This window comes from Eriocheir sinensis, chromosome 39 (genome assembly GCF_024679095.1).
Source record: "Eriocheir sinensis breed Jianghai 21 chromosome 39, ASM2467909v1, whole genome shotgun sequence".
In the NCBI taxonomy this organism is placed as follows: domain Eukaryota; kingdom Metazoa; phylum Arthropoda; class Malacostraca; order Decapoda; family Varunidae; genus Eriocheir; species Eriocheir sinensis.
Window position 1 is genome coordinate 7,494,769 of NC_066547.1, and position 27,500 is coordinate 7,522,268.

The 27,500-nt window shown below is 44.9% G+C and overlaps 1 long non-coding RNA gene across 1 annotated transcript; it reads left to right on the forward strand.

Annotated features, from left to right (window-relative positions):
* The first annotated feature begins 5,163 nt into the window (after positions 1 to 5,163).
* LOC127008932 (uncharacterized) lies at positions 5,164 to 21,550 on the forward strand. The gene is made up of 3 exons (XR_007761468.1): positions 5,164 to 5,943; positions 9,734 to 10,076; positions 20,994 to 21,550. It is a non-coding gene; the product is annotated as an uncharacterized LOC127008932 (long non-coding RNA).
* The last annotated feature ends 5,950 nt before the right edge of the window (positions 21,551 to 27,500 follow it).

Below are 27,500 nucleotides of genomic sequence, written 5' to 3' on the forward strand. Positions count from 1 at the left end.
TGAGGCAAAACAAACGACCCCTCTTGTACATCCTCCTTCCTAGTTGTCCTGAGTGTTGCTGTCGCAGTGCTGTCTGTGGTCTGGGCGCCGCCATGCATATGACACGCTTGTAAAATATCAATAAGGAGACAACATGTAAACAAGAGACAGAAATTCGTAGGTACCGCCGCTCCCGCCCCGCCACACCCCCAAAATATTTCAGACCTAAGTGGGCGTTTGGGAAATACCTCCAGCAAGCCCACTGACACTTGGGAATCTATATGGAAATAAACTATGGTCCAGGTATTCAGGAATTGCCCTGGATTCTGTGAACGAGGCCGTTTTTCATGTAAATGCCACTTTGGGATTGCCCTTCTTTGGGGAAGCAAAAACACACACCTGGTCGCCGCGCTTCGTGAAACATGGGGCTCAGCGGACCTCGACGGCGTCCACCAGGCCCTAATCCTACACCTGTGTTGTCTGTTCCCCCACACCTGCACACACGCACATACACAAACCAACTCTGCTCCACCTATCCATCCCGACACATCCACATGGTCCCACCTGTATATTTATGGTCCTACTCCTTTACCCGTCTTTTTCTTCACTTCTATCACACACCTGTGCTGTATGTCCCGCCACACCTGCACACACACCACCTGCTCCACCTATCCACCCCCGTCACATCCATACATCGTCCCACCACCTTACTTATGGCGCTATTCTTTCATCATTTTGTTTACACCAACATCACACACCTGTGCTTTACGTCCCGTCACACCTGTACTTGTATCACCTATGGTCCTCCCGTTCCGCCCCTTAGCACCAAGACCCACAATACAGTACCTTTACTTCTATACCTATATTTTTCTACATATTTTTCTCCTTACATCTCCAACCTACCTCCTTTTCTTCCTCTGTACCCAACACTTAATAACCATCATCAAGTATTTTTTTAATCATGCAGTTAAAGTTTTGTTTGGTCAGTCCTATAAATGTCAACAAATGAATATCCACATTTTTACGCGTAAGTCTGGAGAGTTGTGTGGCAAACATTTCTGAGTGTGCTGTAAAACCATCCCAACAACCTAACAATTTTCCGAGTAGTAAACATACGAGTAACAAAAGTGATTGTCACAATCGTCATCATCGCCATCATTACCAGCAATAATTTACAGCACAGTGCATGACAAGCGATTTCCTGTAGCTACTGTGCGTGTGTGGGTGCGTGTGTGTTGAGGGGGAGAGAGAAGGGGGTCTGTGCGTGTGTGTGTGTGTGTGTGTGTGTGTGTGTGTGTGTGTGTGTGTGTGTGTGTGTGTGTGTGTGTGTGTGCATTCATTCATGTAGAGGAAAACTTGTGAATCAGTATACACACAAACATCACATAATATAACGCAAGTCTACGCATTCCCACTATCCACACTTCTCACATATTCAGAATCCTCTCTAATTTCCATTTTCCAGTCCCTGTCCCTTAGCTCCCTTCACCTCTGTCATTACCACAACTTGAGGCAGGGGAATGTGTATATTTACTCACCTAAATTCTGCACCAGCTTCATTGTAAAGCAAGGAAGGAGGGGGAAAGACGCGAGAAAGCGGAGAGAAAGGGCAGGTGGAGAGGGTGTACGTGTGACCATGAGCCCCAACCTGTCATTTGAGCAAGGCAGCGGGATGAGTAATGTTGGCTCTGGCACCCGCGCCCGCCAGATGGCAGACACCCACAAGGCTCAGGCGGGATGAGGCCAAATGAGTGTGTGTTTGGTGACCCGAGTCTCGGCGGTAATGCAAGGGAGACGAACACAAATGACAGATATTAAACTGAACACAAATGTCAGATATTAAACTTAAAGGACGCATTATTCACCTTTGTATCGAGACCTCGGCGCCCTCTCCAGCCTCTCAAGAGATGTACAGAGGAAGATTGAGGTTTTGCAGGTTCTTAAATAATTTGGCACCGCACTGAAGGGAGGATCAAAACTCTTATTAAAAAGCAGTCCACAATAACAAGAGACAACAGACATATATTTAAAATCGAAAAATACATGATGAGAAAGCAAGTTTTAACAGAAGGAAAAATAATTGCAATTCCCTTCAAGATTACTTACTTCCCTTAGGAGAGTAAGTGAGTGACAAAGGTACTTAAATTTCCTTTTCCACAAGTTTATTTTATTGGAGAACGTTAAGGGAAATTTTTCGCTTCGTTTACCTGACAAGAAACATAGATAGTGAAGCGCCGGTGGCTGAAGACCATTATCAAGTTTAAAAAAGCAAACTCAGACTGAAAGCACTCTGAAGACGTGCTAATTATTTTTAAACCAAGACAAGGCGTTTGAAGCTTCCGGGAAACGATAAAACATAAAAAGATTACACGTTCTGCTCATGAAAGTGGAACGATCATCGACGATTACAATTCCGGTGTCCTCCCAAAAAAACAATTCCCTTCCTCAGGTGTGCAGTAAAAGAGTGTTCTTCGGCAATATTCGGAAAACGTGTTCAGTATGTATGTACGTGTGAGTCTCGCCAGGTGATAATTGCGGCAGGTGGGGACGTGAGGGGAGCGTGGCCATTGGGGGTCGTGAGAGCGTGTCATTCCGGTCAGAAGATTGATACAAAGACGCCATTAAGCAGAGGTAAAAAAGGGTGCTTACGATTCCCTAATTCTGCCTTTTTTTTATACATCGAGAGTGTTACGTGGATGAGCAGACATACGGAGCTTTCTTTCCATGTCGGTCTGTCTGTCTGTCCTGTCTGTATTTGTTTCTCTGTCTGCCGTTTCTCTGCCTGCCTTCACTGTCCGTCTGTCTGTCTGTCTATGTGTATCTATGTATGTATGTATGTATGTCTATTTCTATCAATTATTTACATACACACACACGCATGCATACAGACACACACACACACACACACAACCCCCCACACACACATACACATACACACATACCCCCCCCCCCCCCACACACACACACGAACAGAAGGACCGACCTCGAACGATATTAAATTAGCCTTCCCATTAAGGAGTCCTTCCAGACCACGAGAAGGACCCATGGTTGGCACGCTACATTAACCCTTCCCTGCCATGCCCTTCCTCCCTCCCTCGGCCGCTTCGATTCCCTTAGAGCCGAGGAGGGAACCGGAGGGAAGAAAAGAAGGGGAAGGGGTGAGGGAGGTAAGGGAGGAGGAAGGAAAAATGCAAGACTCAATAAAATGCCGCAAAGGGTTATTAGAAGAAGAAAAAAAAGGGGTTCGGATTGACAAATATCTTCCGGCCTTGAGTTCTGTCTCGTCTCTCCTTCGCCTGAATCGATAATTGCAGGTGTGAGGGATAAGAGATTGAGCTTTGATTGGTGTGTGTGTGTGTGTGTGTGTGTGTGTGTGTGTGTGTGTGTGTGTGTGTGTGTGTGTGTGTGTGTGTGTGTGTGTGTGTGTGTGTGTGTGTGTGTGTGTGTGTGTGTGTGTGTGTGTGTGTGTGTGTGTGTGTGTGTGTGTGTGATACCAAGAAAAAAACTGCTTGAGATGTCTTCCTTTACTTCATACTTTTTGCACCAGAAAATAAAATGAAAAACGCAAATAAACTTACACATGTTTTAAAATAAAGCAAAAACACACACACCTAAATCACTATCAGAGAAAAATACGAGAACAAAGGGTAATAAAAGGGGAGACAAGAGAGAGAGAGAGAGAGAGAGAGAGAGAGAGAGAGAGAGAGAGAGAGAGAGAGAGAGAGAGAGAGAGAGAGAGAGAGAGAGAGAGAGAGAGAGAGAGAGAGAGAGAGAGAGAGAGAGAGAGAGAGCGTAGGAGGAAGTAGAGAAGAAGAAGCAGGTGAAAGAAAAGAAGAAAAATAAGCAAACAAAAACAAAAGTAGCAAAAGAAAGACAATAGCAATGGAGAGGGGAAAGAATATATATAGCAGGAGAGAGAGAGAGAGAGAGAGAGAGAGAGAGAGAGAGAGAGAGAGAGAGAGAGAGAGAGAGAGAGAGAGAGAGAGAGAGAGAGAGAGAGAGAGAGAGAGAGAGAGAAGGGAAACAGATGGAAAGAAGAAAGACATGATGGAAGGAAGAAACGAAGGGAGAAAGGAAGGAAGAAAAGAAAGGTAAAATTAACAGAGAGAAATTTAGAGAGGCAACGAAGGGAGAGATAAAGGAGAGAACGAGGGAGGAAGACAGAGATAGGAGAAAAAGGAAGAAAGATAAAGAGAAGGAAGAAGGAAAAAAAGGCGGAGGCGGAAGAAAGAAAGAAAGGAAGAAAGAAGGAGAGAGAGAGAGAGAGGAAGGAAGACAAAGATAAGAGAAAAAGGAAGCAAGATAAAGAGAGTACGGAACGAAAAAAAAAGCTAAAGGAAGTGGGAGAAAAAAAAAGAGAGGAAAAAGAGAAAGAAAGAGAATGAAAAAAGAAAAAGAGAGCCAGGCAAAGGGGTGAAAGGCGATAGTCGTTGCCTGTATGCCCGGGTGAGTCTTATCTCCTCACGGATTGCCGAGGCGGGGAACAGCGGGGTCATGAGGCGGCCCGCGAACACCCGGCGAGGGGAACACTTAATCTGATGAACACTTAACTTGATGAACACTTACGCTGATGATAAATACACTTATACACCCAGCCGCCCGTGCTCCTCATCCTCCGCCCTCGTTCCCCTCTTCCTCCTCCCTTGCCTCTTCTTTCCCCTCTCTCGCTCTTCCTCTCCTCCTCCTCCACTAATTCATTACTCAGATTGATGACGGTGACCATGATGGGATGAAGATGGTGGTGGTCGTGATAGTGGCTGTGATGATGATGATGATGATGATGGTGACGAGGAGGAGGAGGATAATGATAGTGATGATGATGGTGTTAATGGTAATGATAAGTTGTTTATATTTGTTGTGAGATTGGAATGTTACATATCTTTAACTCACAAGAATCTCGTCCCATTGATTTACTGTGCTTCCTTGGTCCTTTCTAAAAATTCTTTCACGTTCTGTTCTGGTGTGGAGATAGTCTTAAATTTGGATCGGATAACTGACAATTCGAAGCATCTATCAAGTATTTTTTGAGTTGCAGTGAGGGTTCTCGTATAATCTTAGATGACAGCTCAAAATCAAAGCAAAGGTTTTATCTATTTGGTGGAACAGATGGCGTTCTCCTGTGCTTAAGGTTGTGAGCTCGATATAAAAAAAATATTCACTTAAACAAATGAATTTTCTGTAACCTTTGCTGGAGTGGAGGTTGACTGTTGCAAATCAAATTCACGGTGTCATTTCGTTATGTAACCGTAGCTGGACTGAAGGTTTGATAATTCAAATCAAACTTACGTACGGTAGTATTTGGTCAGACAACAGGCAGCTTCCCGAAACCTTAGCTTCATGACAACCTTATCTGACAAGATCGAAGATGATTTTAAGTTTTTTCGTTCTCTTCACACTCGAGCGTGCTTTATCTTCCTTACAGGCGTTCATTTCGGCCGTGTTCGTCTTGTATAGCTGGAATTGGTGTCCATCATCGATATTACAGTGACTGCGTCTTGTCTATAAGCGCCGAAAGACCAGAACGTTCCTACCAATAACCTGAGACACCATCACTACCATCAGCAATGCCACTCCCCAGAAGATACCATCCTCACAACTACTACCATTTCACTACCATATCCTATACCCTTCCATGAATACCTGCACGTTCCCATCAAAAGCTAAACCACCATTACCTTCACTGTCCCTACCAAAGCCATACCCAGCAGACACCACCACCATCACCCCTATCCCCATTTCCTAACCATGACCAATATCACTTCACAGATACCGCCGCCATCGCCACCGCCGCTACCATCCACCGGGACGGACTCAGCCATCACCGCCATCATCACGATCACCAAAATAATTACGCCCGCCGCCACAGCCGCAGCGCCATCAGAACGTGGCTGGCTCTGCGGCGGCCTGGCCAGTCACGAGTGAAGAGTAATGACCCGCGCGGCAGTTAACACACATTGCGTCCAGGTACTCCAGACAGATTCCTCCGATAAAATAAAGGTGGGGCGCAATAAAGTGCAGACGTGGCACTGCGCCCAGAAAATAAAAGTTAGTTAGAAATATCAATTGTTTTAAAAATAATGGATAAAATGATAAGACTCCATTCTTTTGCTATTCCAGTGGGTGGATGTTCAATATTTCAGTGTATGGATATCAGCAAAAAAAAATTATATACACCAGTTTCAAATATATATTTTAAAAGGATTTAAAGTACTGCACGATTTGAGGCATGAACAAGAAGAAAATTTGCTGAAACTGATGAGACATTGCACGAGAAACACGATACTGGATTGGACACGTAAATGCCTTCGTGTTTCTCCTTTCGTGCTTATAAGATGGAAAATGGATCGCCACCGCCTGAAAGTTATCAAGCTTTCATCTCAGCCATACATTTGACCCTACAAAAGTCACAAGCACCATCAATTTCCCATTTCCCCGAAGATTACCCCCTTCCATCGCCTTTATTTACACACACACACACACACACACACACACACCGGCTCCCATTGGTTGGAAGAATTATCCATTTTCCTTCGTTTTTACTTCATGTTTTCTTTTCATCCACACCTGTACTTAATTAACGAGTTTCAGTTACCAACCTCAACCTTATTTACTCCCTGCACACCTGCGCTTCGGTAAATTTTCTTATCTTCCACACCTGGACCTTTACCTCTTTTCACGCTAATTCGTGTAATCAGGAATGATCTGTAAATGCACTTATCATACGTTATCGGTTATCTATTATTTCCGCTGAGTAAATACGTAAAAAACATACCATGGTATATATATCATGACCGATAGGCTTTAATCCCTTTACGGACCACTGGTGATTTGTAGAGAATGAGTGATAATGATAGTTCTTGGGCATGAGGGATGGTGTGCTGTGAGACAAATACTCGGTAATCATTAACAACTTGTTGGCGCTTTTGAATTAAAAAGGAGGAAAAACTTGCACCTAAATGTTCTGTGATGATAACAGCCGATGAATGATCTTCGTTATCAAGGCCGAGCCAATAAAATATTTAAACCACTTATGATTAGTCGAGATATACACACTGGCAAATTATATCTCGAAAAGGGTCATTATACCTCTCCAAGCTTCTCCGGGGGAAAAACACACACGGGCGGTGCAATCTCAATTCATATATTTTGCAGGCTTTCTTGCTGGACTATACTTAGGATACACACGTCAGCATCAGCCGCTCCCTCGCTTCAAGATCCAGGTAACAAAGCCAATAAATACACCGTAATGACATGGTGTTTAGGCGATTACAAGCAGCTGCCTAAAATATAAATACTGGAGCCTCAAACCACATGATGATGGTGCGGAATAGCTAGCAAGACAATACAAGTCTGATAGGAAACCAACTATCGACCAATAGCAAAGGTCCTTCAAGGTGAGCCGCGTTTCCTTAGGCAGCCAAAGTCGACATAGAAACTAAACCTTGGCCAAGAAAATGAAGATACAAGAAAATGGTCTGAGGCACGACCCAGTGGAAGTTAGCAACATTCATTCTCTTTATTTTTCTCTCATTCTCCATTATATCGAGTGGATTTCAGATATGTGGGCGTAATTTTGATATAACTGTTTTTTTTCTAAGTTTAACGAGATCTAAAGAACAATTGCCTGACACGTTAGCAAAGAAAATAAAAGTAAAACCTAGATACTGATAAATAACTGCCTAGGGTACCTGTGAGATGACCAACTGTTTTAAAGGACAACTGTATGAAGACTAGCAACCTTTAGGGGTAACTATATACACTGTGGGAGCCGATGACTGTTTATGGTGAGACTGTATACTAACTGGGAGGGTCACCTGTACACACGCCCCCAAGATCTCTCCCTCAGGTGGTCCCGGTGTGGTAAAGCAGAGGGCGGGACGAGCATCTCCAGTCAAGTGTTCGGCGCGCCTCTCAAACACGGCCCCTTTAAGTCCCTGAATCCTGTTGCTTCTCTCTAATCTCCCTCGTTTTGCCTCTCCTCGACGCCCACTTTCGCCTCCTCTCTTTGCTCTTTACCTCTCCCTCTCTCTCTCTCTTTCGTGATGTGACTTGTCTTTTCTTTTCTTTCTATTGTTTTTGTAGTTTTAGTTAGTTTTTTTTTTTCTGGTTGTGTTTGAAATGGTTGTGTAGGTTAGCATTTCACCGTCTTACTTGGACTCTATCGATTTCTCTCTCTCTCTCTCTCTCTCTCTCTCTCAGCATCCATCCACGGTGTCTGATTACATTTCCCGGCTACATTTTCAGACATATCATGCTGACTGATCTCCATTTTCATTTGTTCTTTTCCTTGCCAATCGGATGCTTTTTTTTGCTTCGGAATTTCATAAACTCAATTTTTTTCCATTTACTCTTCTTTTACCTATTTCATTCTAACTTCATTTCCCTCCATTATGTCTTTCTTTCTCTCCTTTACCTTCTCCTCATCTTCATCCCTATACTTCAGGCATTTTAGTTCATTTCCTGACCACTACTCATCTTTGTTTTTAACCTCATGGTCATTGAAGGAGATCCCTATAACAGATCTTGTATTAAGTTGCAGAGGATCTTGTTCTTTTCTGCCTTTTCAACCTTGCTTCCATCCGGTTCTGTATCTTGTACCAGCAAACATGTGAGGGTGACCCCGGTGAGAAACGGAGATTGGTGATATCCGATTTTTGTTGTCTTTTTTGTCGTCTATGTATGTAGCCACACGAAAACAAACGTCTCACACACACACACACACACACACACACACACACACACACACATACACACACAACACACTCACACACACACACACACACACACACACACACACACACACACACACACACACACACACACACTTTTAATAATTCATCATTCATGTAAAGGTCGAAGCGAGTGTAATGTCTCGCTCGTACTTTTTTATGCCGCGGCTGATCCCCGGGAATTTCAGGAGAATATGAGAATAAAGCACAAAAAACATTGGGACCGCAGCGACCTCCTGTTCATTAAGAGGAAAACGTTGTTGTATCCGTGTAATGACGATCAAATTAAGATTAATTTTAAGCTGAATTATGTGAAAATCACATAATTTTCTAACAATTAAGCGACATGATCAATGTTTATACGAAGAGTTAGGATTTAACCCTAAAATGGGATTGGATCAGTCTGTTCGTGAATCTAATAACACATTACTCATTGAACGAATAAATTATATCATTACGTAGAGTTTTGCTGGAAAAAAAGCGAAAAAAAATCATTACCAAAACCTACCTGCTGTATTTTATGAACAATTATAAAAATACAAACACACACAAACGTTTGACAATAAATCATTCGTGTAATTAGTGTAATGAGCCTTATTCACACCATCCCTCACACAATCAAACATCCACATCCACATCCGAACATCAAGCTCAACAACAGTCCTTCGTCCCAACCTTAGTTCAAACACAGACCAGCAATCTTACCTCTCATAACCACACACCATCTACACCCGAAATTGACCTCTCTTTTGGCTACTCTTTACTTTTTACTTTTGTGGGAGCGGCGAGTAGCGGGCTTTTTTTTTTGTACTCTTTTTGTTGCCCTTGAGCGCATCCTTTGACGTAAAAAAAAAAAAAAAAAAAAAAAAAAAACTATATTCCACTCCTTCCCTTTTACACAGACAGACAAAGACCTTCCTATTACAATATCAAGAACAAAAATTACCTAACTTCTCACCTTCTTTATACACAGACAAACAGCCCCCTCCCACAGAGATCCGACCTCATGCTTTCATCTCTTGCAGGACAGGAAGATCAGCACCTCCAGGACACTCAACCTGACCACCCGCTTGAAGCATTAAACACAAGGACCAGAAGAAGAGGGGATGAGGGGTGGCAAAGAGTCCTACCACCACCAGCATCCCAATTACTTCTTATCCTTCTGTCTTCCCACGCCCACGCCTGTCCCACCATCCCGCTGTAGCCCCGGATGCTGCTCTAACTGCTCCCTGACGCCTCAAGCACACTCAAGAGGCTTTAGACCCCCCTAAGAGCAGCGTTGGGTTGGTTCTAATGTCCTTCGGATCAACATAGGCGAGGGTTGACGCAGAACGATCAACTCTGCGTCACCTCGAGCCGAAAATAAAGGTAAAGTATCGGTTTTTGGTAATAATTGGTGACATACGAGTCCAAGGCGGGTTAAAATAGGCTCGTAAAAAGAAATGCAAGAAAATATATAGCTATGAAACAATATATACAAGCATACATAGCCCCACACAATAGGTAATCATGCAAGCAACTGAAGAAGAACACGCATCAGTTAAACCGGAAACATGGTCTTTGTGGAGGCTAGAACATTTAGGTTAAGGAATTTTGGGAAGAGAGAGAGAGAGAGGTGGGAGTGGATGGGGGGGGGTGTATCAATGGTTGGCAGGTGAAGGGAGGGAGGGAGGGGGTTAAGAAGGTAGTGTCAGGGTGGGTTTAGTAAGCAGGTAGGTTCTGGGATTATAGGTGGCAGTAGGTAAAGGCGGAGGATGAATGGATGAAAGGTGTGTAAGACGGCAGGGAGGGAGAGACGGTGGATAAGCCAAGAAGAGAATCAGTAGCTGGCGTTGGCGTGTTAAAGGGCCGCTAATGGGTCAATGTACGTGAATGGTGAGTAGAATGGAAGGGGAAGTAAAGGATAAGATGAAAAGGGAAAGGGGGAGTGGGGAGCGGGGAGTAGTGTAGTGTGCGGGGTGTTGAGGGAGGGGGTAGTGTGTGTGTGGAGGGGGTAGTGTGTGTGTGGGGGGGGGGGTAGGGAGAGTGTGCTAGCAGGAAGTAAAGGTGAACGAAAGGTACAGAAAAAAAAATATATATAGATAAGAATATAAGATGTGCCACAACTGTATATATTTACGTGAACCTCGAAAAACAAGGAATACATATTTAGAGAAAAAATGAGTATTAAGTCTGGGCAAATACGTTGACGGTGAGGGAGAGGAAGAAGAGTAAAAAAAACAAGGAGACGGAGGAGGAGCAATAAGAGAAAGAGGAGGAAAGGGGGACGAAGGAAAAACAGAAGAAGTGGGTTGAGAGGAAGGCGTCGACCAGTTGTTATTGAATCACCCACACACGATATAATGACTCATAACTAGTATAGATTAAAGTACCAAGTAACAATCAATCGGCTAATGAAGGGTATTTGCACTGAACCTCTCATCATCTTTCACTTCAACAGGACAAGAAGAGGAGGAGGGAGAAAATGAGGAGGAGAAAGAGGAGTCGGTAATTACCAGGCAACAGTGTCATGTGCCTAGGAGGTCACCTTGACGGCCCAGGTGGAAGGTGAACCTCATTACGAGAACAGGAAACTGAGGGAATCATGACGGCTGGTAAATAAGTGAAAATATAAAGAAAAAATGTATAGTGTTATATCAAAGAAGGAAACGTAAATATGAAAAATGCCTAATAGGATCCAAATAAAAATAAACGACACAAAATAACACAAAATTAGCATTGAAAGAAAATAACAGCTCGAAACAAAGGAAGAAACATACAAACAAACAGTGGTCAATAGCTTATGAGCGCCGGACAAGCAAACACACACACACAGACACTCACACACACACACACACACACACACACACACACACACACGTTGACCCGTTGCTAATCATTCCTCGTCGTTCTTCATTCCTAACGGACGCTAAATCTCGCCGCCAACATGTCCTCGTCCTCCAATTTATGGCGACGGAGAGCATTGTGGGTAACGCTCACTAATTGATGGGTGTATGGGGGGTAAGGTGCGGAGGTAGTGTGTGTGTGGGTGGGAGGGATGAAGGAGGTAGTGTGTATGGGGGAAGGGTGTAGTGTGTGGGGTGTTGGGGGAAGGGGGTAGGGTACGTGTGTGGGGGTGGGGGAGGGGGTAGTGTATATGAGTGTGGGGGGAGAGGAGGTAGTGTAAGTATGAGTGTGGGAGGGGGGTGGTAGTGTGTGTATGTGTGTGTGGGGTGGAGAGGGGGATAGTGAGGTGTGCGGGGTGTTGGGGTAGGGGGTAGGGTGTGTGGGGGGATATGGAGTGTGTATATGTGTGTGTGGGGGGGGGTAGGGAGTGTGTGTGTGTGTGTGTGTGTGTGTGTGTGTTTATTACTCAGTGTCACGATCTGCATACTACAAAATCCCTTCGGTGCAGTGGCCCGTAATATTAACATGTCTTTCAAGTCGTTATTTTCGGATCAAACGATAATGGAGGTAATTAATCTTGTTTGAATGACGCAAAAAATAAGGATCATAAACAGTGGACTTCAGACATGTGAGTGGAATTCATTTATTTTATACGATCGCTATTCTCAAAGTAAGACTGATGGCCAATTTACACGGCAAGGCAGCCATGAAAATAAAGAATAACCTGGCAATATATATTTTCTCTACCATATAACTCACAAACGCCTTTCAGTCAATGCGAAACGACGTCTGGTCACCCAAGATTGCAGGTGGAAGGGAGGAAGGTGGTGGAGCGGGATGGGGAGGGCCAGGGACGGAGGTGGAGGAAGATTTTTAGTATTGCGGCGTTGGAGATGAAGGAGGAGGGAGAGAGAGCGAGAGACACACACCATCACGTACGGACAGACCACCACCTTGCCGCTAGATTTACGGCGAATCGTATTTTAGCCGCGGCCTGTGAAGCAAATTGTGTGACAGGGCGTATCCCCCCCCCTCTCCTCCCACGCCCCACCCCACTCCCAGAAGCACCCCTATACCTTTCTTCTTCCTACCTATCCTTCTTTTCCCTTCTCCCGCTATATCGCCGTAGGGCCCAACGCCGCTTCGCTCAATGTCGACGCCCCAGTTTCCGTGCCAAGAAATGTGTACATCCAGGTGTAACATTTATCAAGGGAAACTTTGATCCAGGGATAAGTACATGACGCTTCTGCCTCTCTGTTCCCCTGCCAGCTCGAGGAGAAAAACTGCAAATGCTCCCTTTTTTTTTCCTTTCCCATCGTAGGCGTGCAAGGGAAAGGAGCCAGGCTACGCTACACCCTCTATCCTCCTTCCCTTCCCTCCTCTCCCTCCTTCGAAAAAAGATGCTGGGCGATAAATACAAGCCTCGGTGTTTTCCTGGTCTCCTAAAGTTCACGGAAAAACAGGTGGCCGACAAACGTATATAGGAAACAGGAGAAACAGAAGACAAGCTAAATCCTCCTTTCGTGATGTTTCTCGCGCCGGGCAGGTTACGTCCTCCGCCGGCCCTCACAGATCTTCCGCAGGGCTCTTGTTCTCCTCGCACGCCTATCTCCTCTTCTCTCCTCTTTTTTCCTCTTCTCTCCTCTCCTCTAAACTCCTTTCAACTCCTCTCCTTTCCTCTCATTTAACGTTATTTCCTCTCATCTCTCCTCTCCTTTCCTTTCCTTTCTTCTCTCCTCTCCTCTCTGCCCCCTCCCTTCCACACACCTGTATTAGCCTTTCCTATCCTCGGCTTCACCTCCTGGCATCTCATTACCCTCTTCTTTTTTTGTTGTTTATGATTTTCTGATAATATACGTTCTTTTTTTCCTATTCATCTTCTTATTTATCTTGTCAATGATTTATTATATTTAACTTATTTTTACGTAAAGACTGAATTCCGTCTAACATCACCTGAAGTTTCTCCTCACAAATAAAACGCATCTGACCTCCTTTCAACTTCCCTTTGTCCCGAGTAACAAAACTCCACCTCGCACTTACCTCCTCCACCACCACCTCATCCACCTCCACCATCTGCTCCGGGCCCCATCTTTATAGCTTCCACCAGCTGCCTGCCTCCCGACCCCGACCCGCCCCTACCACCTGTTTTATGCTACATTTTACACCTTTTGTGTGCTTGTCAAAACTTTAAGTCTCAGACAACTCTTCGCTATCGTCCACCTCTCTGGCCCCGTCCTCCCGCCCCTCCCCCTGTCCCCTCTCTCCCCCCCTCCCCCCTGGCCCAGTTCATCATTTGCTGGTCCATTTGTCGTCATATTTCTCCGTTAAAGCCCTCTTCCATATCTTACATGACCCCATAAATTGCAAGCTAAATACCACCCAGGCCATCCATCCTCTCTACCCGACCCCGACACACTCAGTCCATCCACATAAAGCAACCCTCCATCTCCTCACCCTCCCTCCACAATGCATCCCCATAATGCCTCCTCCCCATGCATTACACCCTCTTCCTTTGTTTCTTCGTTCTCTCTCACCCATCCTTCCTGCCCTTGCATCCACCCCCCTTTTTTTCGTCCTCCTTTCCTCATATTCTTCTATCATTCTCCGTTTTCTATCATCACACTACCCATTTTCTTCTGTTTCTTTCTTCATGAACCTTCTCTTGACATCAACATTCCATCTCTTCCTTTCTCTTCTTGCATTCAACCCATCCTTTTTCTCATCCTTTTCCACTTCCTTTCTCTACCCATCCACATACTCTCTAACTCATCCTGCTCTTGCATCCACACTAACCCTCTTTCCTTCCTTTCTTTCTTCATGTCCTTCCTCCACCCATCCACATCATCTTCCATCTCCCATCAATCCTATCCTTGGAGCCAAACCCCCCTTCTTCTTTCCTTTTCCACTCGTCCTTTCCGCCAATTCACACCCTTACCAAGCACCTTACCAAGCACATCACCTCCATAAAACCCCGTGCCTGAAGATCTTACAAACGTCCTCATAGCCTTCGAGATATGGTCACGGTATCCTCCGCTTTAGAGTCAGGAGCGTGAGGGGGGAAAGGGGGATCCTTGGAGCTTGGGGAGGCCTGGGTAACGTGAGAAAAAAGGAGGTCCTGCCGTGTTCCCTCAACGTGTGTGTACAAGGGAGGGAATGTCTGAGCGTGAGAGAAATGAATCCGTTTTGAGGGGGAACTTGAGTGTGAGGTCTGACTCTAATGGGTTTCTTAGTTTACATTAATGTTGTTTTCGTTTGTATGTTTGTTTGTGCAAGTAGCCTCTTCTATTTACCTTCTCGTGTTTCTTCGTCTTCGTTTTCATGCATCTGTTATTTTGACTTTCTGAAGCTTGTGTTATGTATTACTGCTCCGCCCACATAACACGCGTTTTTGGTAGGCCTGTGAGACCGTCGAAATTTAAAGAAAACAGCGAGAGAGAGGCACAGTGTGAGAGGGAGAATGTGTGTGTGTGTGTGTGTGTGTGTGTGTGTGTGTGTGTGTGTGTGTGTGTGTGTGTTTGTGTGTGTGTGTGTGTACCTCCCCCCCTTCCCCCACGTCCTTTCCCGTGTGCATTTTAAGGGAAGTAAAAATATATGTGTTTTAGGAAGAGAACCAAAAAAATAAAAAGAACAGACAACATAATGATAACATGGGAGGGGGAGGAGGAGGGTTAGGGTGGTTTTTTTTTTTTTTTTTTTTTTGCCTCTATTCACCGTATCAATAACCATCACGTCTAAGGGCCGCGTTACGGGATAATTACGCCATAATCATTAACAAACTTGCGTCGCTGCCTTGTGGGGAAATAATAACAGGTTCATTACAGGCACGCCGCCATAATTACCCAACACCCAACACGTCCTTGTCTTGACGGCCTCCTTCCCCTTTCAGGCTCGTTCTTATCCGGCATTTAGCTATTCCCCGAGGCTGCCTGAGTGCCTGGGTGCATGCATGACCTGGGGGTGAGGGAAGTGTGTGTGTGTGTGTGGGTGTGGGTGGGGGGAAGGGGGGGGTGCAGGCGGCCAGTCCCCTGTAAATCTCGGGGTTGCATAATTTTCCTTTCACTGGATCTGGACAAAGGAAAATGGAAAAAAATTATCAAGCATCCATGGTACAGTACTTCATGATGTTCTTGTTTCAACTAACGTCAGTCTGCGCTTTTTTTTCGCTTACAAATTATTTTCTTTACAAAACTGAATCATTGGAGTTAAATAATTATTTCAGTTTATTTTGGGTTTATTTTCTAGTATATTCGGTTAATTTCCCTAACTTCCTTTGCATATAGAGCATTGGACATTCATTTATATATTCATTTATTTGTTTATTCCTGTGTGTGTATATGTGTGTGTGTGTGTGTGTGTGTGTGTGTGTGTGTGTGTGCAGGGAGCTCCGCGGTGTTGGCACGCGGTGTCACTGAACCAACATGTTTATATGTACTGCCGGCAATGTCAGATTAACACGACAAATATGATGGTGTTTGGCCCCCGAAAATAATGCAAACAATGATCAATTTGAGTGCTTATTCTCAGCTGATTAGTAAGTTTATGGGAGCAGATAACCCTCCCACCAGTCAATAACACTTTGTCAGTCTATCCGGGAGAGCGAAGCAAATTAGACATTAAAAGCATCGGGGCTGAGCCGGTATCAAGTTATCACCTCTCATTTGCATGTGAGGATAGCGGCGCCCCCCATCACACGCACGCCGGGCCAATATATCTAATTGTCATTTATTGTTATTTAAAACCCAATTTGCACGTACAATTTTCTGCACTGGGCAGCCTAGGTGGGTGGGGGCTTTGGGAGGGCACTGAGGGGGCAGCGGGGGTCAGCGGGGGTCCGGTGGGCATAGGCTGCAAGACTGCACGGGCGGACCACAGCTCCCCCCCGGGGTCAGTGGTCAGGTGAGGGAGGGCCGGTCCACTGCAGTTAATAATTGGAGGATTTTGGAAGCGTGATCCGTGTCTCTATCAGCTTCAGCGCGTCGCTATTCCCCTATACGAGGGCCGTAAATTTGCACAGTATCCGATGGCTGATTGTGTTTTGATATACGTCATGGGGCGCGCGGAAGGGCGGCGTGTGTTCGGAAATGGAGGCATAAATATACACCTTCATGAGTGTATGCTTGCATTTGTCAGGTAATACGCCGTGCATGACTGGCGGCCGTTTCTCTGCTGCGTGGCGTTTGAGCCAGTTGCCGGCACATGTTGCTCGGGTCGTCTCCATTACCTGCCGCTTCAGGCACGACAACGAGGAGCCTTGATGCCTGCCAGTGAGGGGATGACGGGCGGCGCGTCCTCCTGGCTGGCCGCCTGTCAACACGGCTGCTTCGTTTATCTGGGGCTTGTTGGCGCGAAATTTACTGCATGCTGATGGCCTGCAAGACGGGAGATGCCTCGAGGGTAAACACAGAGCGCCCCCCGCCCCGCCCCGGGAGTAAGTGGGTTTACATACGGTTTACCTTAGGGCGCCGTCTTGCTTCCCTGCGGCATGAATAGTCTAACACTCTAACCGGTTGTTGCCACTTCATGAAGAGATTGTCTTTCTGTTTCCTGCTAACTCAAACAAGTCTTTCTTTTCATTATTAATATTTTTCTTTGCCTTACTGGGATTCCCTTTACATACACCAACGTAGAGGGTGCCCAATGAAAAGGAGGAGTAATAACTAAATATTTTCCATTTGACGGAAACTGTGTAGTCTTAAATTCAGGGATTTAACGATGGTAGTGAAAGCAGAAAAGGGATGCACATTTTCACAAAGAAACGCACCCACACGCCGACCTCAAGCACACAGAGACACGCAAAGGCCCATATCAAACCACATAAACTAAAGAGATAATTTTGAATCACACGCACTCACGCGAGCCTCGTTAAACACAGACACACACTCCCACAGGTAACGCCATAACAATACACGTACACGGACACACCTGGCGAGCCCGTCCAGGGAGTGATAACCTTTGAAGTGTTCCGAACCGGGGAGAAGAGGAACGAGAGAGAGAGAGAGAGAGAGAGAGAGAGAGAGAGAGAGAGAGAGAGAGAGAGAGAGAGAGAGAGAGAGAGAGAGAGAGAGAGAGAGAGAGAGAGAGAGAGAGAGAGAGAGAGAGAGAGAGAGAGAGAGAGAGAGAGAGAGAGAGAGAGAGAGAGAGAGAGAGAGAGAGAGAGAGAGAGAGAGAGAGAGAGAGAGATAGACAGATAGACAGACAAAGAAACAGACATAGTATAAACAGACACAGTGCTCTAGCGACAACACAAAGAGAGGAATATGAATTTAAGAAGAAAAAAAAGGCCTATGATGAGAAACAAACATAAATCCCATGAATAAATTAACGCCACACTTAAATATTAAATGACGAAAGTTAAGTGACGGTAGACGAAATGACCTTAAGGCGGTGGAGAAGGTAGATAAAATAAAAAAAAAATATATATATATATATATATATATATATATATATATATATATATATATATATATATATATATATATATATATATATATATATATATTCTAAGGATGAATAAAAGAAAAAAAAAGAAATTCGAGCAGGTGAAAGCAAGTAACCGGTTGAGAGAATGGAAGATTACGTAAGTTATCAAAAGAAAAGAGAGAAAAAGCCGCAATTTATACATTAACATTATTGCAAAACTAAAATGAGGAGAGAAGTAAACGTGGAAGGAACAAATGTGGTTAAGAGAGAAGGGACTAAAAAAAAGCCAGTATTAACGAGTGGAAAAGAAAGAAAACGGGAAACGATGGTGAAATACGAGACGAATGAAGAAAATGGGAGAGGAGAGAAAGGGAGAGGAGAGGGAGAGCAGAGGAGGAGCGAGGGAGGGGAGGGGGAGATAATTACACAAGAGGTGAGGTGAGGATAGCAAGAGGAAGAGTCAACGAGAGAGAAGAGGAAATAAGGTGAGAGGAAAGGAGAGAGAAGAGAAGGTAGCACGAGAGGATGAAGAGAAATTGAGAAAGAGAAGAGTGCACGAAATGAGAGAATGAGACCAAAAAACACGAGAGTAGGAGAGAAGTGAGGATAAGATCAGAGAAATTGGAGGAGAGAATGGGAGATGGGCGGGGAGGTAGGAGAGAGGAGACATTAAAAGAGGAGAAGAAAACAGGAGATGAGAGAATAAGACAAAACAATACAAGAGAGAAGTGAGGATAAGAGAAATGAGAGGAGAGGAGGAGATTGAAGAGGGAGGTGGGAGGGATGAGCCAAAGAAAGAGAAGAAAACAGAAGATGAGAGAATAAGGCACTAAAAAGGAGAATAAGAAAGAAGTGAGAAGAGAAATAAGAAATAAAAAGGGAAAATGGAAGGGAAGGCAGGAGAGAAGACAATAAAAAGGGAGAAGAAACAAGATGTGAGAATAAGAGAGAGCAAGAGATGAGAGAATGGGACACACACAAAAAAAGAGCAAAAGAGAAGTGAGGATAAGATAAGAGAAATAAGAGGAAGGAAGAGGAGATGGGAAGGGGTGTAAGAGGTTCTGTGGTAGGGGAGGAGGATGGGAGAGAGGGGGAGCAAGACAGGGGAGTAGGAGGGGAGACACAATTTTTAGGAGGGTCACTGCCGTGGGCACGCTAATGAGAGCCAGACGAGGCCAAGGCGCCGCTAATGAAACACAGGCTGTCACACTCACGGCTGCAGGACCCAAGAGTTCTGTTTAGTAGACTGGATTTTTTGAGTCACCGCTCCACTTCAGGGCTTTTTACGACGCGTGCTCTCTCTTACCTTCTTCAGAGTCTAATATGGAGTAGCAAACATCACTGCTACACATTTACTTATTCTTATCACCTGCTTTTAACAGATAAGAGCATAATGACGTAAGTAGTCTCCTAGAGGCCATTAAAAAGTCTAACATAAAAAGAGAAGCAAATATATAACGAAAAATGGCATCTTCCCCCCGACTCATTAACCTGTCATTACGATGTGAGTATGTCTTTACAGGTAGAGTTAAGGGCAACCCTGACTTATAAACGAGCTTCCCCAAACAGCTTAATCATCCCTATGGCCCGGTAGGTACATCAACCCCTTGAGACAAGAGACAAAGCCAGCCAATCCATTGTTTCTAGCACCAGAAGAACCGTTTCGTCTCCTCCCAATATTCACGGCCTTTGAACAGAGAGATAGAGGGGGAGAAAGAGAGTCCACCCCCCGCATCAGTCCGTTATTAATGTCAGCCCAGATTTAAGGGAAGGAGCCAAAAGGACGCCCCGAATGTATCAGTTTGCGTCACCCTTCGTCAGCATCGATGTGCAATATTTCTCTGCAACTGCAAACTGAACCCCAACCCAGCCCGAGGCACGACAACGGGCTGCGCTGACCTATCTTGGGTACAGCACTCTACCAGGTCCTCTTTCTTAATGAGTTATGTGAGGAATAAAACCTCAAAGCTCAAGTGTACTGTTTATCAAGATCACCTGAGTGCATGGTTCTTGATGGGATTGTAACTGGAAACCTAAGATTGTTATGGCTGCAAATACCGACTGACTGTTTCCATAAATGTTCCACTGAGTCTGAAAGAGATAAATCCAGTTGACCTTCTAACAGTATATATAAACCTACAATGAAAGGAGAATTATTGGCTTGTATGTGAACAGAAAGTATACGTAAACAAACGCCAAAGGAAGATTACCAGTGTTGATATGGATTCAGTGGATGTGGAAAGGAAAATCACGTTGTTCTCATTAAATCTTAGAGGAAACGATGAAGCTTACGGAGGAGGGAAGGTGAACGTGGTGATAAAACGGCAGCCGTGTAGATGGGAAACCGTTGTGTCTAATGAGAAGTTATGGGACGAACGGCGATCCGGAGGTGTGCTGGTGGAGAGTAATGAAGAGGTTTGTTCTGTTCTTATAGGAGGCAAAAAAGAGGTATGGAAAGTCTGCGGACACACCAACTGCTTATATCAAGACGCTGCTAATTTAGACACGCGGATATTCTGTTAATTAAGTACGTGATCAGGACCAAGAAACGTGGCCATTATCGAAGCCATGTCAATCAGGAGAGGTATCATGGCATTAATTAAAAATACCTGCAGTTTTTTCAAGGGCTCATTCCTAAGTTAATTTCATATCTCAGGAGTCATTATGCTTTTTGACGTTATTAATTGATAAAAAATACATATGAATTGAGAGGAAAATCATAAATACAAGAATGTTATGTTATGTTATCCTTTCATAGGTAATTAGAGAGCACACAACATTCGTGCACCAGGTAAAAAAGTGACACGTATCGCTGCGTACTCTCAATCACGTAGCTATACAAAGGCATTCCTGTGTACTGCATCCCCTGTCACCAATATATCAACACGTGTACCCAACGAGCATTTCCCAAGGAAGACTCGCAACACCTAAGACGGGAACACCCATAAATATTGTGTTACATAAGTGGTTCTGTTGCAGGTGGGGAGGCGCAGATGTTGAGCACCTGAGCGTCTGATTGCAATGCAGCCTCCCGCCGCTCCGTCCTGCACGCCCTCATGTACTCACTCACCTGTCCTCCGCGCCACACCGCCCACACCACACCAAAAAGCAACGATGAACGCATTTTAGAACAAATGTGCTTTAAAAGTATAAGCATACATTAAAAAAAAAATGTAAATATTACGTGCACCTACAAAGAGTCATCTGTGATACTATATTAGAATGTGACTGACAGTGATAAGAAACAAATATAAAGTTCATGACTCAATGAAAACTTAACTAAAAGAGAAATGGAAACAAAAAGCTGAGAGCATTTCAACATCCATATTTGTTACCGTCCGAGATGCATCATTTAATTGTAATTTTATTCTGGAATGCTGCCAAACACCAAAGGGTGATTATCATAGAAAATGCTGCTGAGTAACACCTTGGAGGCAAACTTCGGGACTTCCAACAGTACAAACCATCAGTGTGTGTGTGTGTGTGTGTGTGTGTGTGTGTGTGTGTGTGTGTGTGTATCATCTGAATGAGTATACAGGAAGAGAATAAAGACAAATAATATATATATATATATATATATATATATATATATATATATATATATATATATATATATATATATATATATATATATATATATATATTCTCTGATGATGAGTTTTCAATTTAATACCCTGTCATAAACCATTGTAGAAACATCTCCCAAAGACAATAAAAATAACAAAAGTCAGTCACTCCACGCACAGTCTGGAGAAGTTTTATTTTGAGTGGTCATGAGCCACGAAGGTTACAAAGAGTCAACACTCGGCCTCGGGTGATGGCACATTAGCTGGTGTTATCTAAGCATCCTAACCAGTCGTTGGGCCTCCATAAAGTGGCTGCCGGGCCCCGGCCGCCGCCCCGACTGAGCCGGGCTGGGAGAACACTCAACCCGGTGTTCCCTGGAGTCAGGACAGTTCCCGGGGCGTTCGGTGCGGTGGGACCGGATCTCTAAATCAACACGAAATCTAATATCGCAAAAAGCTTGGCAAACACCCAAGGCAACATTCGACAGGGCGGCTACACTTCTATTGCCTGATTTACGGAGGTCCCGGCCGTGGAGGCTTAGCGGCCGCCCCCACCAGCGCCAAGTTGAACGGTAGACAAACACTGCTAATATCCCACACCCGAGCGTTGTACACGAAGCTGGTGACTTATCTCCCGCCAGCCACCTTGAGCTTGTTGCAAACCGCTTTCAAACGAAAACCTCCAATATGGCGTCATGACCGAACAAGGGAGAGTAAATATTATGGTTTGGTAAGGGGACTACGGGCGCAGGTACTTGTTCTGGGCAGTTCTACAGGTGGAGATTTTCACCCCCAGTTTTAGTGCTGCTGCCATAAGAGAGGGACCACCTCGCACAGTCGTAAAAACCATAAAACGAGGCAAAAAAGGAAGACATACCTTCCAGGCGGGATGAACACAGATTTCGCGCGAATTCAAACTGAGTACAACTGCCTAATTTCGCCTGGGTGGCTGCCGGCGGCCGGCGCCCACTCGTCCCGGGGCTTCTTTCAGGACGCTTATTCATGTGAGAGACAGCTTCGTTCAGGCAGCTAATGACAGAGTGTGTAAACAGTATTATGAATGACGAAAGGAAGGAAGGAAAATAGCCAACCTAATTAGGACGAATCGCCAACCTCCTCCAACACCCACTTCCTCCCTCTCCCTTCCGCTGCTGCATCTCCCTGCGTCCCTCCTTCCCCCCTCTCCGTTCCTCTCCCCCCCTCCCTCCCACACGCATGTTACGTCTCCAGGCAGGCCAGCGCGACAAGTATACATAAATCATGTGTGCACAGGTGAGGTGCATGTCTACCTGGCGTTGTCTAGCGAGCACCGAGGATTATCTAACTGAGACCTTAATAATTAACGCCGCCTTGTCCCTCCTGATAGAGACAACGGCGGACACGAGAGGCTGTCTGTCGCTGCTGCCTTATTGCCGTGCAGCACGAAGGCACCGGCCTAAGGGAGTATGCAAATGACAGCTCCGGAGCACCAATCTGCAGCACATCTGTCTGCCTCGCCCACCACAGACTCGGAGACGACACAGCCGCACACCGCCACAAAGTCTGCTAATTTGTTGCTTCACCAAAACCTTCTCTGCACACTCCTCTTCCCACATACTCATGAACAAAACAGGATGGATTTTATGAGCTGCATTTTTCTTTACGAGTGAGGTTACTTGGAAGCTTTTTGTGTAAGAGGGGAAGCTTTATCATAGCCACCAAACTAAGCAAGTCTGGAACATCTTTAGCCAGGCATGATCTTATCTTTCTTGAGTTCCAGCTCAGCTCTCTTTTGATCAATGAAAATGGGAATACAATCGTTTCGGGAAGAGTAACTGGGGAACATTTTAAAGGTTGCCGCTTAGTCTGGCAAAACCTCTTTTCTACAGTAGAATCTTTATATTTTTTTGCTTCCATTCAAATGCACCAGTTCTAAACGAATATAGCATGAAGATGAAACTATACCACGAAAAAAATAGCTCGCCAACGAACGCAGAAGACAGCTTGAGCGTATGAACGTTACACTTCGAAACGCCAGGCTCTTTCCAGGGAATGGTAAGTGTAAGGCAGTGTCCGTGATATTCTTTTCATTATCAGCTGGCTTAATGATGCCTTCAGTATCTACTGAGCTTTATTTTTCCATAAAAAAAAAACATAACGGCAAACCAGCACCATAGCTGTAAGCATTTCAGTAAGTAATGATTGATTGGTTTCATCATTTTTTGTTTGGGAAGGAGACATTCTCCTCAAGACCAAGGTTATTAAAGCTGTAATGTTTGTCAGTAAACATGCATTGCAATGCTTGGTTTCTGCGTGTTTCGTTATTCCTCTGTTTATCAATTTCCCGTTTTCCCAAACATGGAGCGTTTTTTTTGTGGAGCGTTCAGGGCGTGCGAGGGTGACAGGCGGCGGTGATGAAGGGGCCTCCAGGGCCCGCCCCGACCACCGGCGTCGCTTTGTTTACATCGCCACAACGGCCATCTTGAGTACCCGAAGGACAGATTTCTGCTTCGACGCACTTGTGTTAGGCTCTGTATTGATCCCTGCAAGCGGTCACATTTCCAGCTGCAAGGTGTGTTGGAAAAATAGGCTTTGTTTATCGCCGAAGCTCCGCCCCGGCAGCCATGCTGGATCGTGACGTCATTCCTTGCGGTGCGTGCGCAAAACCTCCGCCCACACGGCCTGTACATCACCGCGTTGAGTTACCACTCGGCGGCACGTGGAAAAACGGTGATTTGTGAGTAGTCACGGAATTTTTTTTTTCAATTATGATGAGCCGTAAAGAGAGCCTGAGGGCCATCGGCAGGCGCGGGGACAACCCTGAGCGGTGCGGTGCACGGGCGGCCAACGGGTGATAAACGGCGCACTCGGCAACAGCCCACGACCCATGCAATCAACATGTTCTACCTACTAAAATGGATGACCATTCATTGTCAGACAAAATGGGGAAGATGGGAAGCACAGTTTGCTTTGGGGGGGTCCCCCGGCCCAGCGCTGCTGCAGGAGCTGACAAGGCCATGTATGTACATGTGTGGGGGTCTCGGACACGCCCTGTGCCAAACATGTTGGTTTGTTGGTGGCAGTCATGGGCACAGTCGGGTATAAATATTCCTCAACCATCTGCAGCTGACTTCTTCAAAAATAGAAGTGATAACAACTCAAATAGTTAAATAAATTCACTACACCTGAAGCTTTTATATTATTGGAGAATAGCTCGATATTTCAGTATCGATGAGCAAAAACAACTTGTAAGGACACAAAAGCCATACAGATTGAATGATCATCTAGCTAAAAGCTGCTTCAACTGCCCTCATGGTGACAAATAATTTGACAAAAGTCACATCTTCTCAATGTCCAACAACGACACGACTTAATGTCTATATTATGAATTTACGTTACTGTGGGATGACTTAAGAGGTTCATCCTTTGAGGGCCGGTGTGGGCGAAGTGAGGGGCACAGGGCAGGTATGCCAGGCCGTGTGTGACCCATGCACCCACAGCGAGGAGCCGGCTCCGCCAGAGCTTGGTCCATGCACGAGGACCACATTCATACTGAGTATCTGAGTCACAGACTAAATATGAATAGGATGACAAGAAATAATGTACTCCGTCTGCTCTGATGAGTCCAGTGAGTCATGTGGGAGTGTAAGGAGTCCCAACAAGACAAAACAGTGAAAATGAAGGTTGGACGCTGAATTATCTCTATTATAGCTTAAACTGTTTTGCCATTGCATTAATTTGTCACTTGTAATTAATTAGTTAACATAAAAGAAAATGAAAAAAAAATTCACATACTGGCCTCTATGTCACTATTAGTTTACTTACTGAAGAACTATTGATCTTATTTAAGCATTCTTTGTTTTCAGCAGGGAGACGGTGAAAAATAAAAGGCAGACCAAGGCAGGCTGGTGGGCGTGTTGATAAGGCACCTGAAGCACCCTGTAAAACACCGAGTGGGGCGCCTTGGCATGGACGGAGTTTCCTCAGACCCTGACCGGCTTACCACGGAGGGACAAGGAGTGACCGTGACACTCACATACTAAACAGTGCCGGGGCTTCTCTCGCTGTTATTACTGAAAAATTCGGCGCCAAACATGTTTTTACGAGACCAAAAACACGTCTCCCTAAAGTTTTCCAATCAGATGATAACCGAAGTTTACGAAAAATAAATGAAGATCCAGTTCGGCGCCATTTCTTCACACCAAGCCAGGCAGGGAAGGAAGTCATGGTAACAAGGAGAAAGAGAGAGCTAGATAGATGGACTGATAGACATAGAGAGGGTGAGAGGGACAGAGCATATATAAAACAAAGAACCCTTCACGAAGTCAGGAGGTCAAACGAGGTCAGGGTAGGGGGGCATATCAGGGCTCTCCCATCCCCTAGAACCACTCACCCACATCACTCTCTCTCCCCTGGTCTTGGTCTCATCTTTATCAACGTGGCATCGAGGGGCGCGCGAGGAGGGGGGATCATCGAACTCTCCTCGTTTGACATTCGATAAGGATCAGACAAGCGACCTAAATTCCCGGCCAAATACGTCCAGAAATGAGCGACAGAAGACGAGGAACAGGGAGAGGGCGGCGAGGCGAGGACGATGAACGAGAGATGGAGAACATGTGGTGGGTTGCTGTCATGAGAGAGAGAGAGAGAGAGAGAGAGAGAGAGAGAGAGAGAGAGAGAGAGAGAGAGAGAGAGAGAGAGAGAGAGAGAGAGAGAGAGAGAGAGAGAGAGAGAGAGAGAGAGAGAGAGAGAATGGGGGGAGGGGGTTCAGGTAGGTAAAAATGTACACGCAATAGATAGATTCTGACACACTGATCATGAAGTAACACACACACACACACACACACACACACACACACACACACACACAAAGAAAAAAAAATTGGACTAAATATCTTATGGGGAGGATGAAAAATGTGGAAGTGTGAGAGAATGGGCTGGCGAGGGAAATGAGAGGTGTACTATCCATGGGTGATAACATTAGCAGGTGTTTGGCTTGTTGGGTGGAGTGACGACCCTTGTGGCTTCAAAAAAGGGGATGACCGACACTTCGTCAATATTCTGATAAAGGCGAGAAACCTGGGAGAATTTATCATCGTTATTTTTTTTTTTGTGAGTTATATTTAAGCAAAGGGGTGTGGCAAGCAAGATCCAGTGTCGGGAACATCTAAAAATGAAGCAAAGAGTAGTCGTTCACAACTTTCTTGACGTGTTGCTGCATAAATTTAAGAATAAAAAAACGTTGGATCTACACACAAATGTACAAAATATTTAAATGAAGCGATTCGAGGAAGCCACAGGATATCAGGGCGAGAAACTGACACCGCCAATGAGGAACTGTCCTTATCTGTCCATGTCCACTTTTGAATTTGAAAAAGGATGAGGTGTGTGTGTGTGTGTGGGGGGGGGGGGCTCCTAAAGATACCCCAGAGGATACAACTGAAAATGGAACGCCAGTTATCAGGTACTCAGATCATCATTACATACCAGAAAAATAAGTACTTTTTTTATAAGGGTGTAAACTATTCTTCGACAGTATGCTTTCTAAATAAAATAAAAAGTTGAGGCAAATATCGATGTCGTTATATGCACTTGTTTACTTCCATGTACTTTCCTGTTTTAAACTCATTCATTGCAACACAACTATTTATCTCAAGCACCTTTTTGAATTCAGAAATAAGGGAATCAACGCAGCAGTTTCCTACCAACAACTTTCCGTAAAGGTTTTTCACACACGAAGACAAATATTAGATTTTAAGCAAGGAAACTTGTAACCAGCATGACATCGACATATGAAATACGATTACAAGTCGAGTATACACACTTTGATTCGGAAACCAAACAGATTACACAAGCTTCGATTTGGAAACTATGTCCCGGTGGTTTATTTTCCCTTTATTCTTTACAGGCGGCAGGCGGCGGTGTGCAAGGCGACGCTAAT